Here is an 8,924-nt window from a genome sequence, read left to right as displayed (position 1 = left end):
GTGTTTGCCAAGCTTTTCCCGAAATGGAAAGACAAAAAAAATGCAGCACGCAGGTATAAACAAATTCAACTCTTCTAAAAATTGAACACGCATAGGATTGCGACGGCCACGACGCATCTACGCATCAAAGACGAAAAACTACTGCGCCGCGTTGTTTGCATTTTATTATCCAACATAAATAAACTATGCCAACACGAGATGAGATAAGTGGAAGAAAAATAAACATTCCGCAAGAATGAACAGCCGGGAAAGATCCTTTACCGGTTGCCGACTAACCGTGCGAAACCCCGATGGAAGGGCGTGGCCTAAAGTCTCTGACGGTGTTACTTTTTATTTACAACCATGCGAGTTTCCCGGTACGATCGAAAGGAAGGAGAAACAAGGAAATAGCAACCATGCCGCAGACCATGCATGGCAACCAACATGGAACAATTTTGCATTCCTTCATTTCCACTGTTTGGGTTTTTCTCGAGCGTTGAAAATGTTCTTATTAGAACCAGTCGGTTTTCTCTGCTTCACAACCACTTTACATAATTTGTTCTCCCTAATTGCATGCTTCAATTAGTACCCCATTAGAATATGTAATTTGAACGTTCTGAGTCTGTGCAAATGTTCACGCAGTTCCAAAAATAAAACTGCACGTACACATTTTCGTCGCCGCGAAATATCCTCCATTTAAAGCAACGGTTCGCATATGTGCCCGGCTAGCTCAGTCGGTAGAGCATGAGACTCTTAATCTCAGGGTCGTGGGTTCGAGCCCCACGTTGGGCGAGATTTTTTTTATTATGAAAATGCTATAAATAGTTGTGAATATTTTAAGAATTGATTGGTGATCAAATGTTTACGTCAAAGTTTTAGTGTTCGATCGTGTAGATTGCGAGTGATGCTCGAATTCCGAAACGTATTTATTATTTCTTTTTTCGTAATACTGTATGCTTTTTCCGAAAATGTGCATCGGAATGCAGTCCTAAAAATTTGCTTTGTTCGTACGATCGTTTCAAACAAATGAGAGCTTCATCTTCGAGAGGCCTAATCGAAATTCAGCCAGAGCATTATTCATGACATCAACCTGCAAACCGTTTAACATCGAAGTGTTACTCGAGTTCAAATTCAATTTGGATTGTGTCTACGCTAAACGTCGATGAAATATCATAATAGCTCAAATACTTGAAATGCAGGTTGCGCTGCTGTAACAGTAACGCTTAACGTCGAACGAACGGACTTTCGGACGAAGAATGGCAGAAGGATGTGCCTATGCGTTACAATGTTGGTAATGCTAAACGGTTAACGTGTCATAGACTATCCAGACCGGAAAGTTGCTTGGAAATACAATCAAGGTTTTCTTTTGTTATATAGGGACACTCATCTCGGAATCGCTGAGTTAACTGGACGAATTTAGTTCTACAGTCAGACCAAATGATCTCTAAAAGTCATAAGAACGAATTATAACTTTCAGACATAAGGATTATAAATGTATACCATACTAACTTTGCCGGAGAACTTTGTCCTTGCAAAATTCATATATTCTATTATCCACTGTCACGTCACTTTCACTAAGGTGTAAGAATTACAATACAGGTACTAATTCTGCATTACTTTTTGTAGTCTTCATCATTGTATCCGTTGTATAAGTTTGCCGGTATGAACTAATGAATACTGCAAAAGTAATGAACTAGTGGCTAATGTGATGTGATGTGAAGTGAAGCCACCATCAGTTCAAGGTCTTGCCAGTGGATGCGGGTAGACTTATACCAAATATATTATATATCAATATGGATCACTTTAACGAATTCAATACAAATCGAAAAAGACATCCCAGTAACACCATCTCGTGACGGCAAAGGCTATTAGTTCAGTCATGTTTAATAGTTTGCGTTTAGCGTGCACCCAGAAGTGAAATGTCAAAAATAATTGAGCATGATGCCTACATAGTGGTGTGAACATTTTCATATTTTAATGTGTTTTTTTTTCTGACGAAAGTAACTATCGCCTATAAATAATGTAGAATTATGCTTAGACCTATCGTCTTCACTTTCAAGAGTTATGAAGTAGTATTTAACTTTGCTCATGAATGGTATAATAATGCCGAAAAGACGAAACCCATAGGCAGTGAAGGCAATGTTTGGCAGATTACTTCTGATAGGGTAACAGAGGTATTTTGGCCCGCTTTAGGATCGATTTTATTTTGGCCCACTTTGTAAAAATATCCACCAAATGTTTTAATATCTTCGAAAAATCCTTCCGCAATAGGTAATTTAATGTGATTAGCTTCAAACTGATGCAACATGGGTTACCTAAGATCGATTGAATCCATAAAGATTGTTAGGTGGGCCAAAATATATGAAGTGGCCAAAATACCTCTGTTACCCTATATAGAACAAAATTAAAATTAAATGAACGATGTATTACAAGTTACTTTGATCGCGATATTTTTTTCATTGCGTTCATGACATTGAATTTAAATTTGCTGCACATTATTTTTTCTCAGGTAAAGTTAGAATGTAAAAGAAAATGGTCATTTTTATAAATTGTCTATGAATTAAAAGTGCATATACTAATCGATCTGCCCCATGCTGTGAACTGTTTTGCGATTAGTTAAAACTTTTAGTCAAAATTTGTAATATACAAATTTATTTTGTAAAAAGTAATTGAATTTCATTCCATTCCAAAATTCGACTAATAGAAAGTTTGTTTATCACTGCAAAAATATTAATAAATAGTATGATAAGTGCAATACAGTAAGCAAAAGAACAAGTTATACTTATTATTTCTACTTCAATTGATAGCTTTAATTGAGGCGAATTACGGTATATTCATATACTAAATTGTTTTGTTTTGAAGCATTTATTTATTTATTAAACAACCTGATACTGTATATATTTATCACCGTAACTGTTATTTTTAAAATCAAGAAATTGTAGTACATACTTCAGAAATGTTGATAAAATTCTGGAACTAACATTAATAATAATTTGTTTAGTTCTGTGTGCACATTTCACATATATTTATATAATAATAGAGATTTTTATGAAAACAAAATGTTCTCATCCGAGTTAGTATCAGATTACTATTCTAAACCGTATTTACACCTTATTTTTTCGTGCAGTGTATATCGAGAAATATACCATATATTTGGAGTTGTTTGGTTCAGTGTACTGATTAGGAAAACTGTCATATGTGCATTAAAAAATTTATAGTGTATTAGTAACCTTTTTTACTACCGCACTTTACTGTGATGTCCCTCGTGAATCGCAAGAGTGATCCATATTGATATATAATATATTTGCTTATACCGTTTTCGTTTTTGAACCTAGACGCGGGCTACTCTGACTCCGAGTAAAACGAACACGTGGTACGCGCCCTAAGCAACAACTCATGAAAAAAAGAAAAAATAAACAAACTCGGCTGGATGCGTGGTGCGACCCGAGAAAATTTTCAGAGCGAAACTATGCGATTAGAGTCCGATCTAGAGCGACCTCAGGTTGCTAAAACAAACATATCAAACGTTGTTTGGGCGACTCTGGGTCGGCTTTCGGGCTGCTCTGATCAATAAACGAAAACGGTATTACAGTAGCCCCGATATGACTCATCCATTCACCTTCTTACTATAGCTGTTACCGAAAAGCGAACAAAAAGGGTTGGGCGGATATGTAAGTAGAGTCACTTACTCGTATTCCGCGGGAATAAAAGATGCTCTTCCAACCATAATATCCAGTGCATGGATGAAGCATATCGCTATACATGCTTGAACCCGCCTAATGATTTGTTTGAGAAGGGCGCGTCAGACTCATTTCAAACCTTCAGAAGGAAACAAGTTTCCTTCAAGTGGCTTGGGCTGGCTATCCACAATCCCTCGTCCAGTCATCAATTCGTCCGATGCCCTGATGCTCCCTCCCCTTTACGGCCCCGTGCAAAATGTTTTATATTGATAAATACAATGAAACATAGTGTAATGAAATTAATATAACATAGAATGATATAATAGATTACAAAATAATATAATATAACACAATATAATATAATATAATACAATGTCATACAATATAATATAATATATTATAAAATAATATATAAAATAACAGTTAATGTAGAGTGTCAGTTATGCTCTTCTATCTTCGCAATACTGCAGGAAGTAGAATATTTCTCTTCTAATAACAATGATAATATCCACATCTATAAAAAAAATATATGTTATAATTATTGATTACAAATTAATAATAATAACAATAAATATAATAATGAAAATAATAATAAAAAACAATAAAATATAGTACAATGAAATATATAATAAATAATAGAATTAATAAAATGATATGTTGCGATATGCTATGATATTATATTACTTGAATTTATATGTCATTTCTCATCCTCTCATTCTGCCATCAACGCATTCCATCGACCAATTGTCACTACAGACACACATGTAGGCATGAAACAGGAACCAGTGAGGACCAAGCTCACCTTGTGACGACCTTGATAGTTAGATTATTTTAAAAATGATAACTTATAAGGAAAACAAATTTATATTTTGCGCAGAGGTACGTAGTACTACTCATAATAAACCCTATAATATAATATAATATAATATAATATAATATAATATAATATAATATAATATAATATAATATAATACAATATAATATGATATAATGCAATGATATAATGAAGTATAATACCATACAAAATAGTATATAATAACATAAAATAGTGTAAGACGATAATATATGAAATAATATGCTATGATACAATATAACAGGTAATGTCGCAGTGTAAGTTACGCTCTTCTAATAGTATTAATAATAACAATAATAATAATAATAATACATGATGTAATAAACAACAGAATTATATGTTGCAACATACTATGATAAACACTGCACTTCAGGATGGGCTTCAACCTACAAGCCATTTCGCACCCTCTCATTCTGCTACTAACGCAGAAGGCGATAGCACCCAGTCGACGCCGTTCTATTGACCAAATGTCATCATAGACACTCGGGGAGGCATGAGATAGGGATTTGTGAGGACTTAGTTATCTCACCATTTGACGACCAAGTAATGAAATAGTGGCTAATTGTGATAAACAAAGTGAAATAAATGATAAAATTCTACTAACAGGCCAACGCAGGAAGATAATTTAATAATTGAATTATCGATTCAACGTGTGTTTCAATTACGCCGAGAGTTAGTCAGATTTAACGTATGAAATTACGGTGATAATTTGACTTTACCACTTATACACTGAATACTGAAAAGGACTAAAGACTGTTCCAGAAAGTATGGACGCAACCAAAAACCGCTGCCATTTCGCAATGGTTCAGAATCTGTCAATTTTTATGGCTGCGTTCTGTTGTTTACACTCTTCTCTAACCACTTGTGCAGTTGTTTATTCGTTTTCATTAGTTTGTTTCGAAATGCGTGGACTTTCAGCGAAACAACGTCGAAAAATTGTGTACAAATGGTGCACAGAACGCGGACTGTCACTGAGAGAGATAGCAAAAATGGAAGGAGTAAATGAAAAAGCCGTGCGAAATGCAATCAGGAGGATAACACCTTTGAGGATAAAACGGGTCGAAAAAAGGTCCTGCTAACCCTCAGTCGGATAAGCGTATACTGAAGGCGTTCGAGCAAAAGAAGGAGGTTTCAGTTCAGGATGTGGCCAAAAAAGTGGGCACTTCGCAGTCAAATGTTCTTCGTACTAAAGAACGTTTGAATCTTCGAACCTAGAAGAAGCAGAAACAACCAAAACGTAGTCCGAAACAAGAAGCATCGATCAGGCCGAGGGTTCGAAAGCTGTACGATACGATTCTTGCTGGAAATTTGAACTGCATAATCATGGACGACGAAACCTACGTGAAACTCGATTACAAATCCTTGCCGGGACCACAATATTATACGGTGCGAGAAGGGCAAGTGTTAAACCAGTCCGAGACATCGATTGAAGTCGAAACATTAGGTATAGCAAGCAATTTGTAGCTGCGGTAAGATTTCGAAACCCTTCATCACCCCTGCTTTATTGAACAGCGAAATATACATCAAGGAATGTTTACAAAAACGACTTCTACCCATGATTCGAAGCCACAAGGATCCTGTTGTCTTCTGGCTAGATCTTGCTTCTTGCCACTACTCAAAATCAACGGTAGAATGGTATACTACCAAAAATGTCACTTTCGTCCCAAAAGACATGAATCCACCAAATTGCCCACAACTTCGACCAATTGAGGCATTTTGGGCATTAACCAAGGTACATCTTAGAAAACATGTCTCGGCAGCCGAAACCATTCAACAGTTCGAAAAAGACTGTAAAAAAGTGTCAAAACTTGTCGCCAAGAAGTCTTTACGGAATTTAATGAGGTACGTTCGCAAGAAGGTGCGCCAGTTAGTCTACAATGGCTGAGTAGCAAATGTTGAGAATAATATTCTGTTGTTGTAGTCTAATTTATCAGTATATCGAATAAAATTTGAATATTTAACACTTGTGAATTATTTACAGCGAAATAAAAGTGCGTCCATACTTTCTGGGACAGTCTTTATTTGGTTTCGATAGATTGCGTTTGTATTCTCGGGCGACGATTCTAAACAAGTTCTTTACGTTATTTTTGGGCCCTGAAAAGGATCGTTAGTGGCTTTGGAATCCTGGAAAAGACGTTTGTTTTCCAGGAAATAGGGCGCCATTCCAAATCATTTGTAAGTTTGAGCCTAGACGAAATTATTACATAAATATAATCGTAACACAAGACGTACAATCGCTGATATATATCAATATTTCATACATCTCAATATTTGAGTCAAAGAAACTATCAAAATGATGTGAGGGACTCATTTCTGTCTTTTAGAAGGGCCAAATTGTGAAATTCTCTACGATATTAAACAGTGTTCGGAGCATTTGTCTCGCAGCCAAATGCTAGTTTTATTTGCGCTCGTTTGGTGCGAATTTCGCACAGCTAAAAGTGCTCAATGCTAATCAAATTATTCCAAATTTGCGCAAAACTGATGATTTTTTCTGATGATTAGAACGGCTGATTATGTCTAATGTTCCCCATCGTTGTCCACTTTTTGTTCTTTTTTTCTCAAATGCGAACGGTCAGCAGTTGGGTGACGCAATCGCTCGAACTGCTCACAATGCCGATTAATTTAATACTAAACCAATTTTGATTATGATTATTTCATTATAATTTGCATATTTCATTGAAACTCTCAAAACTCATTTCTCACATTCAGTAGGGCCAAATTGTGGAATTCTCTACGATATTAAACGCTGTTCGGGAACGTTGTTCTCGAACGAATTTCATACAGCGAAAAGTGCACAAAGCTAGTTAAATTATTCTAGGTTTGAACTAAACTCCAATGAAAACGACCAGCAGCTGGATGACGCAATCGCTCTTGTTTGAAGCGAAACTCATACTGCGAATGTCCAACAGCAGATATGCTCAAAGTTGTCGTTTTTATGCATTAAGACTTGAGGAACGGAACCTCATATTCGCCACTGACTGAAGAACCAGTTGAATAATGATAGGTGTAGTTCTACAGTCTTGACGTAGATGGCGGGCTGCGCACTCGATGGATGGATTATCATAGACTGAAGCTAGCAAAAGTAGATTTAATTGATCTCGATGTTTCGTGTTTGGACCTATTTTTTCACTATTTAAACAATGTTTACGTAATAAACGTGGTATTATCAACAATCTAGTATTTTCTTCTATTCGTTTCGTAAAATAATTAGAGAAAATACTCTAACAGGGAAAAAGTTATGTAGAAATCAAATCTGGAGTAATTTCTTTCCCCTTAGTGTTGTGAAAATTCGAAAATGCACCCTAGTTAAGTGAATGTTATTTTTGTGATTTTAAGTCGATTTCTATACACGCGCCATTTTTTCTGCTACAGTTTCCTGGTAACGTAACGAAAAATGAGAAAGGAATAAAATCGGCTCAGAAAGGCTGCAAAACAAGCGGTAGCTTTATTAGATTTTATGTGATGTAGTCAAACTTGTAACCGAAAATGTCAAAACTTTTTTGGCCAATCGAGAGTCATTTTTCAAATATGCGAGAGAGCATGGAGAGAAATGTAACACGCAGAGCGAGGCACGTGATTATACGCGACCTACTGACCTCAGCCCTTAAGAGCTCTGCTTAGCAGTGAAAATTTTCTTCGAAGACAATTGTCTTCACTCATGAGGTTATTCGATTCAAATATTAGCTGCTAACTATGGACGTAATCGAATGTGAATATTTGGATGTGTGGGCTTGGCATCATTCCTCACCTCTTTTCAGTCAAAGCAGACATTGTATTTTCGATTGATTATCGCATATCGAAAATATGTCTTCGAGAATTTGTTGGTGTATTCTATATTATAATTTTTATGTGTTCATTCGTTTACTGGTTCACTGGTTCACTGGTTCACTGGTTTACTGGTTCACTGGTTCTTTGGTTCACTGGTTCTTTGGTTCACTGGTTCTTTGGTTCACTGGTTCTTTGGTTCACTGGTTCTTTGGTTCTTTGGTTCACTGGTTCACTGGTTCACTGGTTCACTGGTTCACTGGTTCACTGGTTCACTGGTTCACTGGTTCACTGGTTCACTGGTTCACTGGTTCTCAGATTCACTTGTTCACTCGTTTATTTGTTTACTTGTGCATTTGTTTATTTCATTGTTGTTTCGTTGATTTTTAAAAATTTCCCTGGACAAAGCTTACGACAAATAATCTTTCGATTCTCAACCGCCCCAGCATCTCTTCCCCCTCCCTATTATTCGTACAAATCTTCGAATGTTTGTCCAGATTCGATAGGATAGGACATAAGAAAATGCACGAGTTTGTAATGTATTATTACGACAATGTTGTTTTTCTCGCACGTGGACCATTCGATGGAAAGAAAGACGAGAAATTTGAAGAGCAGCCGTAAGTTTCGCACGGGACTCTTCACAAGAG

General features: G+C 36.2%; 1 non-coding gene across 1 annotated transcript; it reads left to right on the top strand.

The window, feature by feature from the left end:
• The first annotated feature begins 698 nt into the window (after positions 1 to 698).
• Trnak-cuu (transfer RNA lysine (anticodon CUU)) lies at positions 699 to 771 on the top strand. Its single transcript has one exon. It is a non-coding gene; the product is annotated as a tRNA-Lys (tRNA).
• Positions 772 to 8,924: the final 8,153 nt, after the last annotated feature.

This window comes from Malaya genurostris, chromosome 2 (assembly GCF_030247185.1).
Source record: "Malaya genurostris strain Urasoe2022 chromosome 2, Malgen_1.1, whole genome shotgun sequence".
In the NCBI taxonomy this organism is placed as follows: domain Eukaryota; kingdom Metazoa; phylum Arthropoda; class Insecta; order Diptera; family Culicidae; genus Malaya; species Malaya genurostris.
The sequence above is the reverse complement of the archived record's forward strand: the minus strand, read 5'-3'. Positions and strand labels throughout refer to the sequence as shown.